At 38.1% G+C, this 23634-nt stretch overlaps 1 pseudogene across 1 annotated transcript in view; it reads right to left on the reverse strand.

Annotated features, from left to right (window-relative positions):
• LOC306639815 (L-lactate dehydrogenase A-like 6B) overlaps window positions 1-23634 on the reverse strand; it is a 189320-nt pseudogene that overhangs the window by 159378 nt on the left and 6308 nt on the right. Inside the window, exon 3 of the transcript in view lies at window positions 20964-21092. The product of the transcript in view is annotated as an L-lactate dehydrogenase A-like 6B (transcript). The remainder of the gene's footprint in view (window positions 1-20963; window positions 21093-23634) is intronic.

Here is a 23634-nt window from a genome sequence, read left to right on the forward strand (position 1 = left end):
ATACAATGGTCAAATTGATTAGTTAAGACACAGACAATATGATTCACAAAACCAAAAATATTTTCTATCTAGCACTTAAAGAAAAACCTTACTGACCACTGCTCTGCAGAGGAGACATCAAGAGTCAGAAGTAAACTCTGAAGGGTAAGGTTGCTATCTACATAGCAAAGATTCAAACCCAGGTCTGCCTGGCTTCAAGCTCAGGCTCTCAATCAGTATAAGTCTCCTAAGTTATTGGTTTTAATGTCAAGGCTGAGAAGAAATAAGCAGATGGAGCTATGAACATCAATTAGTCCTCTAAATATCTAACATCAGGCCCATGAGTCTACAGCATTTCCCACCATTGCCACTGACCAGTTAGGCTGGCTATCCTTGATTGTCTCATCAAATGCCAGGTAACAAGTAGTGAGCCCAAAACAAATACTTTTCTTTATGTCTGCTGCATTGCTCTAGCAGTACAGGTCTGTCTTTTTCAGTGCTACATCAAACAAAGAAATTTCTATCAATGCTCTTTCCTTTACAGACAATACAGTTTTTGATATGGGAATTGTTAGCAGCATTTTTAACTTTCACTTCAATGTCCCTGGAGGGTGGAGAGGTAAGAGGGAGAGAGGAAGGAGGAAAGAGGTCAATTCACATTGGGTCCCAAGGTGGTTAGACCCATCAGATTGTCCAGGATGAAGACTCAGTTTGCAATTGGGGCTGAGAGAGCAGCATGCTATATTGGAAATAGTTCTGTATTATGAGTTCAAACAGTGCCTCATGAACATTGGTGTGCCTAAAAATTACCTTAAAGACTTAGATTTCTGTGTTCCATCCTGAGAAATGCTGACTCCATAGTAGTACCCAAGAACTGACATTAACAAGGGGATTCTGAGTCAAACTGCACAGCCCAGAGTCAGCAGAACTGGCTATGGTCAGTTGCACATGATCAACTGTCTGAGCAAGTCACTAAAGCCACCTGGGCTTTACCTTCTTCATCTAACAAATGGAGCTAATATGCTAATCATCAATGAAAGAGGAACCTGTAATGCAGAAGTTGTTTAAATATGTAGTAATAATGAGAAATGGGATTTCCTGAGCAAACAGTTTATATGCCAAGAACTGCACTCAGCACTTTACATTACATGTTATCTCTGATTCTCACCAGAACCCAATAAATGAGATATCACTATTAACAGACAAGAACACTAGGCACCTAAGAGGTACCATGTCCAAGATCCACAGCTGGAAGGTAAAAGAATTGCAATTCCAACCCAGATTTTAATGTCATCAAAATATGCTTTTCAATCCCCTACTGGGTATAATGAGTCTGTTAACTCTACTTGCAACTGCTTAAATGGTGATTTGATCCAGAATGCAGGGAAAGGCTGAGACTCCTGATTACAAGTAGAAGTCACAGCCTCCAGTCATCAGAGGAGTGAAGACAGCTTCCCCACTTGCCCTCTGCTGATGATGCTATTTGATGGAGTGCTTGAGACCAGTGATTACCCACTCTTGAAAGCAATCATTTCATTCTTCATCCTTCAATGGCCTGCAGCAGGGATGCCTAGGGCTGATAGAGCTTGCAGCCAAGGGTGAAAAAAAAAATCTTTCAAAACCCAGGTAGCTCAATTGAACACCTCTTGAGAAAATATATTTCAGAATTAAATGTTTAATGCTAGGTTTTCATTTTGTAACAGCAATGGCCTGTGGAAACAAGTGCCAACGAGCAGGAGGAAACTTGCCGCGACCCTCGCCAATAACAGAAAATTATTTGTTGCTTCCCAAAGTGGTATTTGAGCCCAGCGGGCTGCACTTAAGATGTGACTGGATAATGGCTGTGTGACACACCCCCTAATGGAGCTGTCACACAGGCCCCACTGAGCAGCATGAGCTGTAGCTTCGAAGAAGCTACTCCACTGCCAGGCTTGTGCTTGTGCTGCCTTGGACCAGGATGAAAAGTGATCCTCCTGGCTGCTTCAGGATGCTTGAGAGGTGTTATGCTTAGGTGCCAAGGAGAACTACCCCTTTCACTAAATGTGTGGGATGTTGCATCTAAAATCACCAAAAGCAGAAACAAAGCATGAGTTCCTTCTGGATTTCTAGGGTGTGCTCCCAACAACCAATTGGAAAATAACCCCATCAGAAATCCCCTGTTCAGTCTTTTTATTCATGGGAAAACTTAAACAATAAATCCCTGCGGAGGTAAAAGAAGATGAATTGGTTTCCTGTTGAGCTGTAACAAATTACTACAAATTCAATGACTTAAAACAGACTTAAGAATAAGATGGAGAAAATGCTAATAATGTAGATTGTCCTCTTAAAGCATGTCATGTCTACAACTGTTTGAGAAAAGAATCTTTCAATATGCTAAAACTTTTATTCAATTCAACAAATATATAATACACATCTGACAAGTTAGAACACGTCTCCATTGTTTTCACATTCATCTTGTTAGTAAATATAGATGAAAATGTCACACAACATTCATGACCCTATACTCATTCATCAATAACAATAGGTCAGGTGAGGATAAAAATGTTCAGCAAGAATCAACGAAAGCACTAAGCACTTCAGTTGACCATGTAACTTATAATAAAGAGTACTGCACAGTGTCTGGTTACCGACAGTGTGTATTCTTTGTTAGTGAGATTTTAACAAATGTAAATATGTAAATATAGAAGCACACATTCCTTTTTGTAAAGCTAGTAACTGAACAGTTTTTGCCACAACACTGATTATGTTCTTCAGAAAGAATCTGCAACTAAGACAAGTTACAAAGAAGAATAATACTCTAAAGCCTTATCTTCATCACTAACTGTAGCTTAGGAAAATGGACCTCAAGTTGGGAACAGATTAGTGGCAAACTGTCTGGAACACTGAACTACACTCAGTGCAAAGCAGGCAAAGGTCAAGTCTGTGTGAATAAAATCTTCTCAGGGCCCAAATAATATGGCTCTCTCAAAAGTCCACTGCTATAGAAAAAAAAAAATGCCAAAGGGAACTGTGCAAAGATTTTTCACTTCCTTCTTTGAGTCTGTCACTTCTATGTGCCTTGCCCTTTGGAATATCTTTCTTCCCTTCTCCCCTTATCCTACAGAATATTTGTGTACTGAAAGTCTCTTGAATGCTCTCAAGAGTGGGTTATTCATCCTGTTAACCCTAGAAACTGGGAAAGTTGTGACATAGAATAGGCACTCAGCAAATATTTATTTTAGGAATCAACAGGTAAAACAAAACAGTAGTATGACCCTTTCCTTTATAATTAGTTCAAAGGATCATGACTGGAATTCTGTAGACACTACGAAAGAAACCACATGCCCTCATACATACACACACAAAGAGATATGAGCAAAATGTGTATATATATATACACACACACACACACACACACACACATAAATATATATATGTGTGTGTGTATATATATATATATATGTTTTTTTTTTTTTTTTTTTTTTTTGCTTTTGCAGTGCTGGGAATTAAACCCAGGGCCTTGTGCTTATGAGTCAAGCATTCTACCAACTGAGCTGTATCCCCAGCCCTCAAAATATTTTAAAGGAGAGTTTACTAAGTACAAGTTTACATTTCTACAAAAGGTAATAACTATGCCTTCCAAGCACAAGGCCTCTATTCTGTTTTCATGAACTGTGCATTAACAATGTGTCCTCTCAGGCAGGAGCCCCATTGTTTTCTGCTTCCTAGAATCTAAGGTAATTAAGCCTTTCACAAGTCAAAACCAAATCAACCAAAACTTGTTTTCTGTTCTAAGCCACTTATGGTCCTTGAGTGGCCAAAAATTTGTAGCTTGTTTGTCAAGTGGCAATGAGAGCAGACTGATGTTCCTCTAAGTTGCCAATTTCACTTACCTATTCCCATTTTTTGTGATCTTCGAGGGCAGGAAAATGAATTAATACCAAGGAGTTTGCAAACATATCTAAGAACAGACCAAGCCAAAGAAGGGAAGAGATGTCCCCAAGCATTTCAGCATCAAAAGCAGGGAAAACAAGTCTGTTGGCAAGTTTGGGATATAAAAAGTTGAAGACTTAAGACAGGAAAATCTAGAAGTAGCTAGAAATTACAAGTTGGTGGATACGAACAATAGGGACAGAAGCAAAGCAAGAAAGACAAGATAATTACTATTATTAAGGCCCTAGGAACCACCTGATATTCATTTTCATTGACTACTATTTACATCATATGATGATATCTGTCTAGTTGAAAGGCACAAGGTGAGTATAGATACAGACTCCCATCACTACTGTGAGAGGTCTTCTGATTCATAGATTTATAATACAAAAAGAGATTTAATTCATAAAAACAGTATGTCAACATTTTTACCAAAAATTAAAGAGGAAAGATATTTCTTCATATGTCTTTAGGTATCCAAGGTATACTTAATAACTAGAGGTCACAGATTCTACCAAAATTTCTATTCTTCATCTAACTAGGGTTTTAAGATCATGGACCTAAACCTAATGTAGATTATAAGTGTATATCTGGGGTATAGAGGGTTTGGCCATGCCATTAAATAAGTAAAGGATAAAACAACTTGGAAAAGAGAATTTAGGATCTGATGGTGGAGACCAGCAGCCTGTAAGAGCCCCCAGTTCAAGGATTAAATTACAGGGAGATGTATTCTAAAATGAAAAGAAATACTGAAAGCTAACAGCAGCTTGATGTTGTCCTCAACACATTCCATAAAGAAAAACTGAGACTAAAAAATAAACTTTGAATAAGAGCTCTAGGAGAATAGGTGGATCAAGATGAATACTGAAAACTTTGGAGGAGCTGGGTCAGTGGATAAGGCTCTCAAAACTGATTCCCCAAAGTGGTTGAAAGTGAAATGGGAATCCTTGTGATGTAGAACATCCGAATCTTAGGGGGCTTAAAGCAGAGAGTATGCAAATTTTTGCCTGGGATGCTTCAGGGAAAGATTCTTATATTGGATGTAGTAGGAAATTAAGAATCCTATCTTATTACTTGCAAAACGGAGCTGAATCAGGTTAATCCTTGTTTGTTACAAGGATAATCATGGCAGTAAGGTAAAGAAACATTTGCCAGAGAATTAAAAATAGAAATTGCAATATGTCCATACCTAAAGAAACTAGAAGAAGGGTTATTCTGTTTTTGCTGAAATTGTAGGGACTTTGGTAGTACATGTCTGGGAATTTTAGCTGCAGATCTTTAGCTCATTATTGTGGCTGAGCACTAAGCTACTCTCTGCTTGTTTCTCCACTTTTGACCCCGTTCTCTGCTTATCCATCATGTCTGCTACTTCCAGTTTTGACTTATTCCTAAGTTTGTTCACTCATGTCCATCATGTCATTCTTTAGGCTCCCACTGCTCCAGTATGATCCAGTATGATGTCTTCTATAAAACAAAGAATTACTATAGAGAGAGGGAACTGCTTATCCCACAAAAACCATTGTTTGGTTGACCTTCTTCTAACACTAAGGTCTACGATAGGCCATATGTTAGCTTGAGGTTTGCCTGCATTTGAATCAGATCTTCACATCTGATCCCAACAGCTGCACACAGGGTGGGAGGCTGAATCCTATGGTAAGGAACTGAGTGTCTCAGAGTTGACCCCTCCACGTACTGTGGAGGGAAGATAGCGTCTCTTAGGGACAGAATGGTGAACATCTTGATTAATTTGTTTAGAACAGTAAGTAGGAATAACATGGGATAAATAAGTCTCCCAGGTCTCTGTCCACTCTCAATCTACAATTCAGACAAATGGAAATTGGTGTTTCAGGATGATTATAAGCTCAGAAGGGAACTCAAGGACAGTATCAACTAAGAATTCTGGTGGTCATTTTAGAGGCACCATCTGGGTCATTTTGTCAACAATCAAACACTCAGAAGTGAACTGTTTTCCACAAATGATAGAAAGTATTCCCTTTTCTCAAGGACCAAAATAAAAGGTAATAATCAAATCCAGCAGCCTGATATTTTTGTCTGGTTAATATCTTAGTGTGAAGAGGGGGACAATGGGCTGGACTTGGCACATGCTCTCATGCTGAGATGGCAAGCCAGGAATATTTTTCCTAGAAAGCAACCCAGTGGGGAACCTCTGTGAGAGAGTGAAATATAAATTATTCATTTTCTGTTCTTTGACTACTACCTCCAGAAAGCCTGGTTCTGCAGAGGCAAATAAGACTCAGAAGTTACCATGACAGGGCTCTGTGCCCTCAACTCAGCTGCAGATCATTGTTTCCTTCTGAGTATATACACCACCAAGGACTGCAGGTGGCCTGAGAGGTAGCAAGAGAGGAGTCAGTGGTCTGATTGAGAGGCAGACCCACACATTCACCGTGGCTCAACCACTTTCAAGGAGGACAGATTCTTCAATTCAGTGAGCTCAGTTTTATTAGCTATAAAAAAGAGGGTAATCTGAGGATGTTCTAGAAGGGCTGGTTTGAGAAAGCCTGGCAGTACCTCCTGAGCAGCCAGCCTCCCTGGCTCAGGTCAGGGGAATTTTTTGAGTACATGAAAATATCAACTGGAGAACTGAAGCCATGGGAGCCCCAAAAGGGAGCACTCGCAACAAGAGCAAACACAAAGAAATTCACTCTTGAAGAGGGACTGCTGCCTGCAAACGACCCAGTAGTGTCATTAATGCAATAGGAGGCAAAGCTGGTCCAGCCATGAAGACAGTTTTTCAACAGCAACATGTGGCTGGGAAAGAACTCGTGGCCTGCCAACAGACTGATCATTTTTTCTAGTATTCTGTTGTCCTGTAGTTTAGAAATAGGACTGGGCTCTTTGGACTAAGTAAGTAGGAAGCTTAGACCATTTACAGAAGAATATCTTAAGTGAATCCAGTAACTAACCCAAACATTTAAAAAAAAAAAAAAAAGATGACCTTATTCATCCCACCAAATTGATGAAGAGGATCAGGCACTTTCATTTAATACAAAGGAACTTCAAGGTATCTACCTACTTGGAACCTCAAAACTCAGTTATACTCACTGCCTGAAAGGCCTCTAGTCATCCTTAACTTCTTTCTGGTAGGTTTGCCTCCCCTCTATATCTCCCAGGGTTCTTAATTAAATCAACTCTTATCCAGGTGACAACTGCAAACTCACCTGCAGACCTCTTGCTGTTCCAGCTTCCATTCAAATAATGACCTGTGGCTATCAAAATAGTCTGCTTACACAAGAGACACAGGATCAAGGGCCTCCGCCTCTTACTTATCTGTATCTCCAGTAGTCACATTGCCCTTATGGCTCCCTGCATTAAAAACAAGGCACTTATCCTGAGATCCAGGAGGGTTGATGACCAAATACTCCCAATAGTCCCTAGGAATTTTGAATTGCATCGACACCACAAACTACTCATCCTCGCTTGCCATTTCCATGTAAGTGTATTCCTTCATGCCTGGCCAAAACCCATAAACAGGGAGATTTTGTGTCAACAGAATTTTTTAAACAAATACAGACTTCTCTCACAAAATTGCAGGGGTGAACTTTTGCATCATGTGCTACTCTCCCCACCTGCAGTCTAAGTGACTTGTACTACAGAGACTTTTCATTATTTCTCAGATTCAAGAAAGGAGAACTGTGACTGAGAACTTTAAATTAATGCATATTTATCATAAGGGGAAAGAGCAGGATAAAATGGGAATAAATATCTGAAAATCTATTCCTAATAGAAAAGCACAAAAGAATGAAGTTATTTTGTTCAATCAATAACAAGTCAATACATACATATAGATGTATGTGTGTGAGTGTCTACCTGTGTGTCTAGCCTATCAGGCTATGGCATCCTTGAATACCTACAAAACAATCCAGGAGTCTTGTCACAGTTTCACCCCTTAGTAACCTGCCATCCATATTAGGACTGTCAGGCAATTTGTGAATATGCACCCAGAGAACCTGGATTGGGCTTCTTGGGTCACCTTCAGCTATCTTTAGAAACGTACTTTCTCACATAAATGTAGATTCATGAATATCTATTTATTTCCACAACATTTTGAAAGTGCTTACTCCTATTTTTCAAATGTAGTCTTAGTGACTTGTTTTACAGAGGTCGTTCATTATTTCTTGGTATTAAAAAAAGAAAAGGAGAATTACAATTGGAAACCTTAATGTTTCCCTCCAGGGGAGAGAACAAGATGAGAAAATGGAAATAAATATCTTCAAATCTACCCCTAGTAACATAAAAGCATACAAATAAGATGTTGATTGCTCAATATCAACTTAGGTACATATATACATACATGTGCACATATCTCTGTATGTGTATTTGTGTGCATTTCTCTTAAGTGACAGTACATGTGCTAACGCTCATTGCCATCGGAGAGGACAGATAGGGAAACAAGTGACCCACTAGATGTCTCCTAGAATTTTCCATAGAATAAAGCAGAGGCACAAACGAGATGTCCATTGCACCCCACATGGGGGCCTGGGGAAAAGGGAAGGATGTGGTATTAAAATTTCAGAGTTGATACAGGGGAGTTGAGTCTTGAAGGAAATGCTTTTCTCTCTATGCAGACAGACATGGAAGGCAAACACCCTGCCAGGCTCGAGGTGTGGGTAGTTCATCAGCATCCCATGAAAGGAATGGAATTAAAAGTCAAGGAGAAAGACAAGATTGGCGAAGCGAAAGGAAAATGTGAATGCTATTCTTTGCCTTCTGTGTCTTATGTTCAATTCTTGGGTGACATCCTGAGTCTGAGTCCAATTCTGATTGGTCCCTATTTGCAGCTCCAAATTACATGGTGAGAGAATTCTGAGAAATGTTCGGAGATCTGAGGGGAAGAGAGTCACGATCTCTCATACCATGAATATGTGCAAGACTCCCATCAGTGCAGGTGTGGAGCATGACAACACATCTGCCAATTATTGATCACTGCAGCTGAGACAGGTTAGATGCATAATAAATATTCCCTGAGGGACCGGAGAACATCATCAGATTTGCTCGCCGTAGAAACCCAAAGCCCTAATTATCCAGGATTGGTTTGACACTGAAATTTTAACTGCAGTCCCTTAGGTGATTAGTTTCATGACTTGTTGGTAGCATATCACCACTTTCCAGGCATACCTGGGGATATTGAAATTAAGGACCAGCATTCTCTCCAGAAAAAATCAATTAAACTGTTAAATGAAAAGAAATGCCTGTGTAACCCATATAAGACCCTCTGGCAATATAACCCTATTCCACTATGTCCATGTAGACAGAAGGTTTGAGGAGCCATCTCAGCTGATGAACACCAACCACATCACCCTCATCCATTAGTGATACATGTTTTTTCCTGGAGAAATATGACACTATGTGCTCCCTCCTAATAGATCTCAGAGCATTCCTATTTGCCTCCCTATTTACCTCTTTCATCCACACATGCCGCCTACAGATCTGTGGTGTGCTGGGTTCTGTGATCTCCCAGGTGAACAAATCTAGAGCTAACCCCCTTGGAGCTCAAATTCTAAGGGAAAAATCATATTTAGACAAGGAATTACATCTCCAACTAAAAGCTCAGTCTCCAGACTTCTCTAAGGCCTATGTTTGCAACAGCTTCACAAGGATTTTTGTCACTCCATTTTCTTTTAGTCACAGGAGAACTTGTTTCACTTTATCGACTGTTATGATTTTTGTTTTCTCTCATTCTGCAATATCTTTGCTTTTTTAGCCACGGAAGTGACATCTCTCCCCAGCTAGTTTTCAAAGGGACTTCCTGCATGTGGTTTTGATTATTATATAACTGGTATGAACGAATATCAGGTTTAATCCACATATACTTTCATCTTCTTGTTAGCCCTGTTGGACTAGATGTTTGCCTCTGAGATCTCCAGGATTCTGGAGGTTTTTTTGTTTGCTTGTTTTTTTTTTGTTTTTGTTTTTTGTTTTTTGTTTTTGTTTTTTGTTTTTTGTTTTTGTTTTAGTTTTTTCCCAGTCCCCACATAGAATCTGCATTAGAAGCCTCCACCAACTTCCCTGGCTTCACCATACCTCTGATAAAATATCTCTACCAGCATGCCCCTTGAAATCCAACACCAGTAGGACTTGACTGAACCCCTATAAGATAGGGATTCAGAAACCGAGTAAATTACAACTTTATTACAAGATTGATTAGTACTTTACTAAGTGCTTTGCAAGCAATTAAGCCCCTAAACTGGTTTCTATGGATGGTGGGCTTCCATGCCTGGCCTCTAGCTTCAAATATCAGAGGTAAATAAGAGAGCAAAGGTTTATAACAATTCTGTGATCATATTATAGCCAAAGGATCCACAAGTTAATTCATGGGAACCATTTCTTTGATTCTTTGTCTCAATTTAAACTGTTTTACTTTCCCTGGAGAACATGTACTTCAAAAACACCATATTTTCTCAAAGTTTCTATTGCAAGCCTGTGACTAGCAGGAATACCAGCTGGACATTCAGTCTTTTTCTACATCTTAGTCTCTTTAGCCAGATTTGATCTGTGTCTCCTGAGCTCAACCTTGCGTCATTCAGAAAAATAATTCAAATAGCTTTCACCTCAAAGTGGTTCATTTAGAGATTTTTCCCCCCACAGAGAAAGAGGTCTACTCTGATTAGCATAGAATCCAGCCAGTTCTTTTTCTATGATCAAGGATGATTTTCCCCCCACTTCTATCAGGTTTAGAATCTACCAGCTGGAAACATTTTCTCTAAAAACAACAATGTTAAAGTCTACAGGGGTGGAGGTTATAAAGAAACACTTCCTCAGAACAGTTTACATTATATCAGACCTTGATCAGAATGTGTTCTGTTCTGTTCTGGAGAGGACAAAAGCTTTAACAGAATAGCAACCTTAACATGGTGGGGGAAGATAGAAGCCTATAACCCTGGGATGAAGGGAACATACAAATCACAGAAGTTCTTCGTCTTGCTTCACAACCAGAGGAATTATCAGTTATTCTATGATTCAGATCATAAAGGAGAACTGGAGTTTTCCTGGGTAGAAAAATAGAAAAAAAGTTATATATATACACACACACATATATACATACGCACATATAAATATGGTAACAACTAGTCCCACAATAAACCACACCTCTTATTCATGCTTTTGTGAGATCCTCCCTGCTTAAATCTAGATTTGGATTTACATTTACCTGAAACCAACAAAATATAGTACAAGAGACTCTGCACAGTCTCTGATGCTGGGTCAGAAGAAAATTTGCAATTTCTGCATTGGTCTCTGGTGCGATAACTCTGGAGGAAAGAAGCCTCATGCAACAAGACCAACTTTTCAATAAAGAAGTCACATTGTATGTTCAGCCTAGTTGAGTTTTCTGGGGCTCTAACACTGGGTTACATCTTCAACACAAGAGTAATCAAGCAGCAACTACCCAGAAAAGCTCACCCTATCCAGATTATGAGAGACAGTAAGTTGTTATTGTAAGCCACTAAGATTAGGATGGAGGATGGAAAAGATGTGGTGACACTAAAGAAGGTAGCAGGAAAAAGTGAGGGAGCTGGCTCCCACAGTTACTTGCCATTAACTCTGAATTATTTAAGAACTTTTAGTTGAAATGGTCAAAAAATAAACACACATTACATTGTCTAAACCAACAAAAAGAGGATATTTTGGTTCAGGTAACTGAAAATTCTAGTTGTAGAAAATTCTATCCATAATTAGATCTAAGCCCTCAAATAATGGAATAGAGAATGGATCTCACTTCTTCACTTCTGTTCTTCAGTTGATTCTAATCTCAAGTCAGCTCTTCTTGGCTTGTGAGAGCACAGTGGCCACCAACAGTGCCATGGTGTTTGATACTTATCCTCTGGAAGACCCAGTGGCAATACAGCTTTTCTTTCTCAACAATTCCAATATGCATCTGTGATTAGTGCAGATTGGCCTGTCTTGGGTCACAAGTCCACTCCTCAAGCCAAAGATAAAACCGATACCTCTTTAACAAAAAAAAAAAAAAAAAAAAAACATGAGCTGAGTAAAGAAGGAGTGATTCTTCAAGAAAACTGGGATGTTTATATGAGCTAAGATATCATTTCATTTTCAGTAACAGAAACAAAACATTATAAATATCGTTAAAAAGTTCATTTTTCTATCATGTATAAGTTCAAGAAAAGCAGCATCTCTCTTCTCTGAAGGCATCAGAGACTCAGAATTCATTTATCTTATTGCTTTGCCATTATTAAAATATAGGTCTTATCTCTTGGAGTAAAATGGCTGCTGCAGCTGTACACATCACAGTCACATCACCTTAAATCAGAAAGGGGATAAAGATAAGGGGAAAATGTGTTCCTTTTCTTTAAGAGAAGGACACAAAGGTCACACACACACACAACTTCTGATAACATCCAACTTGCTATAACTCAGTGAGTTCTGTTGGCCACACCTAGCTGCAAGATACAGAAAATTTTTGTTGTTGTTGTCTTGTACACTATTAAACTTTCTGTTACAGTGTAAGATTATTTTCTGGAAGACAGCTAGCAATCACTAATATATGCAATTACAAGTAGAAAAGGGAATGGGGCTGAATAGAAAAAAAATAGATTCCAAATACCTCAACTTAATTTTTATGAATAGGATTTTTTAACAATATGGAAATTTCCCTTGAAAATTGCTACCAAAAGCATTCTACTAATAATAATCCTTCATTTCTCTAATAAGAGAATCTTCATAGTGACTGTTTTCTTTTGTTATTTTTGAAGATTGTACTTGCACTTTTAATTTAAACATAGAAAACAAAACAGGTACATTAGAATATTTTCATGATCTTACAACTAAAATTAGTAAATGCTATCATGTTTTAATAGAGGCTGCAGACCTTTTCCCTTTTTCTTTTAGAAAATAATATTACCTTGGGAGACTGAGGTGGGAGGATTGCTCAAGCCCAGTTTGATACAAACCTGGTCAACATAGCAAGGCCCCATCTCAGACACAAAGCCAAAAAATAAAATAGATTATTACATATTCAGTTGAAATCCTGTGTTACATTCCCTTCCCTTTCCAGATAAATCCCCCTTTCTTGAATTTTGTATGCATCAATGCACATTATTAGAATTTCTCTAACAATAATGATAGCAAACCCAGTGCTTACCATGTGTAAGCACTGTTGTGAGAACTCTGCAAATATGAATTCATTTAATCTTCATAATAACCAAGAGGTAGTACTATTATTATCCCCATTTTATAGATGAAATATTCGAAGAATACAGAAGTTAAATAACTTTCCCAAGGTCACACAACCAGTAAATGGGGAGCCAGGTATTTGAAATCATGCATGCTAACTTTGGATGAAGCACAGGCTATTAAAAATCACTAACAGCTTTCTGCACAGAGCCAGCTGCAAGTCCCCAAGCCAGCGGAGACCTCCAGCCTGCAAGCAGCCTCTGGGACCAGGGCAAGGCAGCCAGAGACCTCTTCAGGTGGACCTGCCCACCCGCACCCCCCCCCCTCGCTCCCCCCAGCCGCAGGCTTTTTCCACAGGGCCATCCAAGATGGCGGACTAGAGGGTGACTGCATCTCCAGTCGCTCCAGAACCCAGGATTCAAGAAGGGGAGGCATTGAGAGACTCAGACTAAAATAAAGCCACAGGGTGAGTCTCCCCCACCCAGTGGAGCTCTGCCCGGGCGGCAGGTCCAGATTCAGGCGGCTTATTAGAGTAGGGCAGGGCGGCTAGAGTCTTCCCCAGGCAGCCCTGCACACTCCAGTGGTGGGCTCTTCCCACAGGGCCAGATTCTCCAGCATCTCGGAGCAGCCCCCACAGTAATAGCCTTTCTGCACAGAACCAAGCTTCAAGTCCCTGAAACAGCATGGTGAGTTCCTGCCCACAGGTTGCTTCAGGGACCAGGACAGGGCAGCCAGGGACTTCCCCAAGCAGCCCGGCTCCCTCTGACGGGAAGCACCTTTCCAGGCTAGCTTCTTGGAGCAGCCCCCCCAGTGAGAGCCTTTCCACACAGAGCCAGCTCCAAGTCCTGGAACCACTAGCAGGCTAGGGGCAGCTTTCCTTGGAAGCACTGCATTATCAAGTTACTCCAAGACGTCAGACTACTGAAGGCAGGAAGGTGATACACTGGAAATCTACAGGAATACTATAAGCCAATAGAAGATTTCTGCAATATCACAAAGTCCCACTGACATCTGACCAATATGAGAAAACAAGGGAAGAAAGTGTCCCAAACAAACCTAGATACTATGTCAATAAAACCCAATGACAGCACAGGAGAAGAAATGTCAGAAAGGGAGTTCAGAATGTACATAATTAAAACAATCAGAGTAGCAAAAGAGGAGATGAAAGAGAAAATGCAGGCATTAAATGATCGCACTAATCAACAGTTAAAAGAGCAAATATGGGAAGCAAGAGATCATTTCAATAAAGAGTTAGAGATACTGAAAAAAAAAAAAACAGAAATCCTTGAATTGAAGGAAAAAATAAACCAAGTTAAAAACTCCATAGAAAGCATAACCAATAGGATAGATCACCTGGAAGACAGAACCTCAGATATTGAAGAAAAAATATTTAATCTTGAAAACACGGTTGACCAAACAGAAAAGATGGTAAGAAATCATGAACAGAATCTACAAGAATTATGGGATATCATGAAGAGGCCAAATTTAAGAATTATTGGGATTGAGGAAGGCTTAGAGAAACAAACCAAAGGAATGAACAATCAATTCCATGAAATAATAGCAGAAAATTTCCCAAATCTGAAGAATGAAATGGAAAACCAAATACAAGAGGCTTATAGGACTAAAAATATACAAAATTACAACAGACCCACACCAAGGCATATTATTATGAAAATACCTAACATACAAAATAAAGACAGAATTTTAAAGGCCATGAGAGAAAAGAATCAGATTACATTCAGGGGGAAACCAATAAGAATATCAGCAGATTTTTCAATCCAGACCCTAAAAGCTAGAAGGGCCTGGAACAACATTTACCAAGCCCTGAAAGAAAATGGATGCCAACCAAGAATCTTATACCCAGCAAAACTTACTTTCAGATTTGACGATGAGATAAGACCCTTCCACGATAAACAAAAGCTAAAGGAATTTACAAAAAGAAAGCCAGCATTACAGAACATTCTCAGCAAAATATTCCATGAGGAAGAGATGAAAAACAACGATGCAAATCAGCAACAGGAGGAACTAGCCTAAAGGAATAGCCAAATAAAGGAGAAACCAAATCATGTCAAAAAACAAAAATGAGTCCAATGACTAGGAATACAAATCATATCACAATAATAACCCTGAATGTTAATGGCCTGAACTCATCAATCAAAAGACATAGACTGGCAGATGGGATTAAAAAGAAAAATCCAACAATTTGCTGCCTGCAAGAGACTCATCTCATAGAAAGAGATACCCATAGACTAAGGGTGAAAGGATGGGGAAAAATATACCATACACATGGACACAGCAAAAAAGCTGGAGTATCCATCCTCATTTCAGATAATGTGGACTTCAAGCCAAAACTAGTCAGAAGGGATAAAGAAGCACATTACATACTGCTTAAGGGAAGCATAAATCAGCAAGACAGAACAATCATAAATATCTAAGCCCCGAACATTGGCTCATCCATGTACGTCAAACAAATCCTTCTCAATGTCAGAAATCAAATAGACCACAATACAATAATACTAGGCGATTTTAACACACCTCTCTCACCACTGGATAGATCGTCCAAACAAAAATTGAATAAAGAAACCATAGATCTCAATAACACAATCAACAATTTAGACTTAACCGACTTATATAGAATATACCATCCAACAAAGAACGAATACACTTTCTTCTCAGCAGCCCATGGATCCTTCTCTAAAATAGACCATGTCTTATGCCACAAAGCTACTGTTAGCAAATACAAGAAGATAGAGATACTACCTTGTTCTTTATCAGATCATAATGGATTGAAATTAGAAATAAATGACAGAATAAAAAACAGAAATTTCTCCAATACTTGGAGGTTAAATAATACTCTATTATATGATGAATGGATAACAGAAGACATCAGGAGGGAAATTAAAAAATTCTTAGAAGTAAATGAGAACAAAGATACATCATATCAAAATCTCTGGGACACTATGAAAGCAGCACTTAGAGGAAGATTTATTTCATGGGGCGCATTCAACAAAAGAAGTAGAAATCAAAAAATAAACAACTTAACACTACAGCTCAAAGCCCTAGGAAAAGAAGAGCAGACCAACACCAAAAGTAGTAGAAGACAGGAAATAGTTAAAATCAGAGCCGAAATCAACGAAATTGAAACAAAAGAAACAATCAGAAAAATTAACAAAATAAATAGTTGCTTCTTTGAAAAAATAAACAGAATTGATAAACCCTTAGCCACATTAACAAAGAGAAAGAGGGAGAAAATTCAAATTACTAAAATTCAAAATGAACAAGGAAATATCACAACAGACACGAGTGAAATACAAAACATAATTAGAAGCTATTTTGAAAATCTATACTTCAACAAAACAGAAAACCTCGAAGACATCAACAAGTGTCTAGAGACATATGAATTACCTAAACTGAACGAGGAGGACATACACAACTCAAATAAATCAATTTCAAGCAATGAAATAGAAGAGGTCATCAAAAGCCTACCAACAAAGAAAAGTCCAGGACCAGATGGGTTCTCAGCTGAGTTCTACAAAACCTTTAAAGAAGAGCTCATTCCAATACTTCTCAAGGTATTCCATAAAATAGAAGAGGAGGGAACCTCCCAAACTCATTCTATGAAGCCAATATCACACTGATACCTAAACCACACAGAGACACATCTAGGAAAGAAAATTTCAGACAAATATCCTTAATGAACATCGACACAAAAATTCTCAACAAAACTTTAGCAAATCGCATACCAAAATATATTAAAAAGATAGTGCACCGTGATCAAGTGGGTTTTATCCCAGGGATGCAAGGTTGGTTCAACATCCGAAAATCAATAAATGTCATTCACCATATCAACAGACTAAAAGTTAAGAATCACATGATTATTTCAATAGATGCACAAAAAGCATTTGATAAAATACAGTACCCCTTCATGCTCAAAACACTAGAGAAAATTGGGGTAGTGGGAACATTCCTTAACATTGTAAAGGCCATCTACGCTAAGCCCATGGCCAATATCTTTCTAAATGGTGAAAAACTGAAAGCATTCCCCCTAAAAACTGGAACAAGGCAGGGATGCCCTCTTTCACCATTTCTATTCAACATCGTTCTTGAGACTCTAGCCCGAGCAATTAGACAAACCAAAGAAATTAAAGGGATATGAATTGGAAAAGAGGAACTCAAACTATCCCTGTTTGCTGATGACATGATTATATATTTAGAGGAACCTGGAAATTCCACCAGAAACCTCTTAGAACTCATAAGTTAATTCAGTAAAGTAGCAGGTTACAAGATCAATGCTAAAATAAATCCAATGCATTTTTATATGTAAGTGATGAATCTTCAGAAATAGAAATTAGGACAACTACCCCATTCACAATAGCATCAAAAAAAATAAAATACTTGGGAATCAATCTCACAAAAGAGGTGAAAGACCTCTACAATGAGAACTACAGAACACTAAAGAAAGAAATTAAAGAAAACCTTAGAAGATGGAAAGATCTCCCATGTTCTTCGATAGGCAGAATTATATTGTCAAAATGGCCATACTACCCAAAGTGCTATACAGATTCAATGCAATTCCAATTAAAATCCCAATGACGTACCTTACAGAAATAGAGCAAGCAATCATGAAATTCATCTAGAAGAATAAGAAACCCAGAATAGCTAAAGCAATTCTCAGTAGAAAGAGCAAAGCAGGGGGTATCGCAATACCAGATCTTCAACTCTATTACAAGCAATAGTAACAAAAACGGCATGGTATTGGTACCAAAATAGACAGGTAGCTTAATGGTACAGAATAGAGGACATGAACACAAACCCAAATAAATACAATTTTCTCATAATAGAGAAAGATGCCAAAAATATGCAATGGAGAAAAGATAGCCTCTTCAACAAATGGTGCTGGGAAAACTGGAAATCCATATGCAACAGAATGAAACTAAACCCGTATCTCTCACCATGCTCGAAACTAAACTCACAATGGATCAAGGACCTCGGAATCAGACCAGAGACCCTGCATCTTATAGAAGAAAAAGTAGGTCCAAACCTTCAACTTGTTGGCTTAGGACCAGACTTCCTTAACAGGACTCCTATAGCACAAGAAATAAAAGCAAGAATCAACAACTGGGATAGATTCAAACTAAAAAGCTTTCTCTCAGCAAAGTAATCTATCAGTAATGTGAAGAGAGAGCCTACAGAGTGGGAGAATATCTTTGCCACTCATTCTTCAGATAGAGCGCTAATTTCCAGAATCTATAAAGAACTCAAAAAACTCTACACCAAGAATACAAATAATCCAATCAACACATGGGCTAAGGAAGTGAACAGACACTTCACAAAAGATGTACAAGCAATCAACAGATATATGAAAAAATGTGCAACATCTCTAGTAATAAGAGAAATGCAAATCAAAACTACCCTAAGATTCCATCTCACCCCAATTAGAATGGCGATTATCAAGAACACAAGCAACATAGGTGTTGGCAAGAATGTGGGGGAAAAGGTACACTCATACATTGCTGGTGGGGTTGCAAATTAGTGCAGCCACTCTGGAAAGCAGTATGGAGATCCCTCAGAAAGCTTGGAATGGAACCAGCATTTGACCCAGCTATCCCACTCCTTGGCCTATACCCAAAAGACTTAAAATCAGCATACTACAGAGATACAGCCACATCAATGTTCATAGCTGCTCAATTCACAATAGCCAGACTGTGGAACCAACCTAGATGCCCTTCAATTGATGAGTGGATAAAGAAACTGTGGTATATATATACAATGGAATATTACTCAGCCATAAAGAATGATAAAATTATGGCATTTGCAGGCAAATGGATGAAATTGGAGAATATCATGCTAAGTGAGATAAGCCAATCTCAAAAAGCCAAAGGACGAATGATATCGCTAATAAGTGGAGGATGACACATAATGGGGGGGAGGGAAGGGTTAGTGTTAGGGTTAGAGTTAGGGTTAGGGAGGGGGGCAAGTATGGAAGAAGGAAGTACTGTATAGAGGGTAAAGAGGGGTGGGAGGGGTGGGGGGAAGGGAAAAAATAACAGAATGAATCAAACAACATTACTCTATGTAAATTTATGATTACACAAATGGAATGCCTTTACGCCATGTACAAACAGAGAAACAACATGTATCCCATTTGTTTACAATAAAAAAAAAAAGAAACTGTGGCATATATATACAATGGAATATTACTCTGCCATGAAGAATGATAAAATTACGGCATTTTCAGGCAAATGGATGAAATTGGAGAATATCATGCTAAATGAGATAAGCCAATCTCAAAAAACTAAAGGACAAATGATCTTGCTGATAAGCAGATGAGGACATATAAGGAGGGGTAGAAGGGGTTAGTGTTAGGGTTAGGGTTAGGTTTAGGGTTAGGGATAAGGAGGGTGGTAAGAATGGAAGGACTGTATAAAGGGAAAAGAGGGGTGGGAGGGGTGGGGGGAAGGGAAAAAACAACAGAATGAATCAAACGATATTGCCCTATGTAAATTTATGATTTTTAATTAAAAAAATAAATAATAAAAAAATAAAGAAGTGAGGTGAATAGGCAAAGTTCAAAAAAAAAATTCACTAACAGCAAACTACCACTGTATGATAGTAATAATAGGTTAAATTAATTTTTTTAGATAAGGTTTGGTCTATGTTAAATATCTTTAAGACATAGGTACTACTATGAAAAACTTAACTTCAAAGTGAACAAATAAAAAAAATCATTTTCATTGTCAAAAAATAACTGATCATGTGGACTGGAAAAATATCACAGCTAAATAATAGACACTCTAGCTAACTTATCTAGATGGTGTGACCAAACCAAGGCAATGGACTGTTCTCAAAAGTACTGAATGCTTTTTGAACAGCACTTGCACACTGAAAAGTTTTCTCCTGTACTTTCCTACATACTAAACAACTAAGTAGTACACCAACAGGAAAACAATAACGTCATTCAGCTGATAATTATGCCGTATTTTTATTTTAATGAGCATACTTAATAAATATTTATTAACAATGTAGTGAACTCTGCCCCTTAATTTAGTAGGGGAATTTCAAGAAATAGGAAAAGGGCTAACACAGAATAACAAAGTTGCCATGGAAATGTGCTTAATACACAGCAACATTTATCAAGGTTGAACTGTGGTAGAGCAACTTTTCCCAAACTTATCTTTTGAGAAGTACTAAAAAGTTTTATATGAAGAAAAAGGAGGAGGTGCCTCTTGGTTAAATAAGTTTGAGACTCTTGGGGCAAACACAGGGTACACATTTTCTCATTTAATAGATAACAGTTTGAAATGTGAAAAATTTAAAGAGGATTCACATACCAATAGGTCCCTCTGTTCTTGCTCAAGGAGAGGATCTAGTAATTTTGAATTCAGAAATTTGGTGAGTCAGTAATCCCACACCTAAGAGTCCATTGACTGATGAGTAGATAAAGAAAATCTCTCTCTCTCTCTCTCTCTCTCTCTCTCTCTCTCTCTCTCTCTCTCACTCACACACACACACACACACACTTTATTATCAGTTTTTAAAAAGAAATAAAATTCTGCCATTTGTGACAACATGGAAGAAAACTTGAGGATATTTTGGTAAGTGGAAGGAACCAGACACAGAAAGACAAACACTACATAATTTGAGGTTGTAGAATGGTGGTTGGAGAATGGAGGAAAGGGGGCAATATTGGCCAAAGGGTACAAATTTTCAACAATAAGATAAATTCTGAAGACCTGCTATAGCACCATGACTGTAGATAATAATAATACTTTCTTGAAATTTACTAAGAGAGATCTTAGTAAATCTTAGTTGGGGCAGCTTCCATCTTGGAACAACTGCCAGAGACTAGAATCTCATTATCAAGGTACATAAAAGGTTATCCAATACTGCTGCCACCAACTTGGGATGTGACCACTTACATCCAGCGATAACAGTCAGGACCTGAAAGACTATCACCAAGGGCCCTGCAGGCTTGGTTGCATCTGAATTATCCCTGTTAGGTGTGCTAATAGCCATCTTCTTGCTGCAGAGGCAGGAGCAAGGACTCCCTGTGAGGGGTCAGTAGATGGGAAAAGGGTGTGAGGGCATCTTGATCCAGCTCATCCAGCCAACCAGCTTGGCACCCATAGGGATCCCAGAGACAACTCGGAAACACTTGTTGGGACCCAACATCAGCCTGGTCCACGACATCACCAAAAATGGCCATTATCAAGAATATAAGCAACGATAGGTGTTGGCAAGGATGTGGGGGAAAAGGCTCACTCATACATCACTGGTGGGATTGCAAATTGGTGCAGCCACTCTGGAAAGCAGTATGGAGATTCCTCAGAAAATTTGGAATGGAGCCACCATTTGACCCAGTTATCAGACTCCTTGGTCTATACCCAAAGGACTTAAAATCAGCGCACTCTAGTAACACAGCCACATTAATGTTTATAGCAGCTCAATTCACAATAGCCAAATTGTGGAGCCAATCTAGATGCCCTTCAATAGATGAATGGATAAAGACACTGTGGTATATATACACAATTGAATATTATTCAACCTTAAAGAAGAATAAAATTATGGCATTTGTAGTAAATGGATGAAGTTGGAGATGAGCCAATTCCCAAAAACCAAAGGCCAAATGTTTTCTGTGATAAGTGAATGCTGATACATAATGGGGGGTGTAAGAGAAAAATGGAGGAATTTTGGATTGTGTAGAGGTAAATGAAAGATGGTAGAAAGAGACAAACATCATTACCCTAGGTACATGTATGATTATACAAATGGTATGACTCTATCATGTACAACCAGAGAAATGAAAAGTTGTACTCCATTTGTGTACAATGAATCAAAATGCATTCTGCTGTCATGTATAACTAAATAGAACAAACATTAAAAAATAAAAAACAGCAACAAAATATTGGTCACTGTGTACAGGAATAGATAAGTTAATTGGCTTGATTTGTATTCTCATTTCATAATGTATACAATATAAAAACATTACATTGTATACTATAAATATATACAATTTTTTGTCAATCATACCTCAATAAAGGTGATGAAAAATAAAAGGTTCAACTGGTAATGAGACCAATTTTATATAGGTTGAGAGAGTCTAATATAGAAGTTAGGTAACAGAAACTGACCTAACTAAATAATTCTAAACTATTATTGCCAAAAAGTTGTGGCACATAGTACTATAAATGCAAGATATCTACCCCATGCACACACACACAAATACATAACTAGAGAAAATACTAATAGGAATAAATTTGGAAAATCATTTTACTACAGCATTCTTTTTAAATCTTTGAAAATGCCCTGGAGGTTTTGAAGAAATTATGCTTAGAAATGAAAGGAATTAAAAATCAATTATCAGCCTGATTTTCTATCTACTCCCAAAATTGATCTTGATTCTGCCATATAAAATGTAACTTCAACTATGAATGCCAATTTGATGCAATCTTTCATTCAACCTGGAAACACTTATTAATCAAAAGACATTAAGATGCAAGGACGAATAAGTGAAGGGTGGAACCCTGGAAGGAATGGAAATTGTGCAATGAAACTGTGGCTGTATGCATGTCCCTATCATGAAGCCTCCTTTGCTGACTTTGGGACTCGAGAGTTGTTCATAAAAGTCCATTATAATCCTCTCCACTAAGGGTGCTTGCAGAAATTCAAGTGCTTTGGCAATATATGCCTACATATATTATTAAATAATACTATTTTGCATAGAAATAGGATTTCTTCACAGATTTATGAACAATCCCTTGGTCTCTTAAGAAGACTTGTACTAGAATACAATATTGTATTAAAATTTATTTGGCAAACCAGCTAAATTAGGTGGCCTGACATGCTTTACTATGCCAAATTTGGTATGCTAGTAGCATCTCTGAGGAACAAAATTATTTTTTCATGGATGTACTGAAATCTCTTTGATCCAATTTCCTTGTTTCTCCTCCCATTGTGATTTTATTCCTGGTGCTCTTTCTCAATCCACCCAGGGATATCTGAATTACAGAATTTGTGGTTTGAAAAAAATCTTAACAAAACATGTAATTTAAGATCCTTATTTTACAGATTAAGAAATTAAACTGAAGGAAGGCTAAGGGTTCATCCAAACTTTCCAGTGCAATTAGCGTTGGAGGAGGCCTAGAAAGCAAGTCACTTCAGGGAAGTCAGTATTAAGATGCTCAGGGATGTTAACAGCATTGGGATGAAATGGCTAAGATGTCATTTATGTTTTATACTGAAATTTTTATGTTCAAGCTTTTGAGGGGAGGTTCATGAACAATCTGTAAGCTAGGTAGCCTGGTAGCAAAACAATTCCTGGATCTTGATTTATTCAGAATAATAAAATGCAACAAATAAGAATCGATATTGTGGAAGGGAAATTCATATTACTGACTCCCTCTCCTATTTCAAGTCACAAATAAACGTCACACCTTCAGAGAACCCTTCTTTGGTAATGATACTAAGATAACCTCCCACACTAACTCTAATTATCCTCTTTATTTCTTTCATAGTAGATATTTCACCCAGAAAATTTGTTTATTTACTTGGTTATTTTCTTTCTTCTCTACCAACCCCCATGGAAACGAA

Source organism: Sciurus vulgaris (genome assembly GCF_902686455.1).
Source record: "Sciurus vulgaris genome assembly, chromosome: 11".
In the NCBI taxonomy this organism is placed as follows: domain Eukaryota; kingdom Metazoa; phylum Chordata; class Mammalia; order Rodentia; family Sciuridae; genus Sciurus; species Sciurus vulgaris.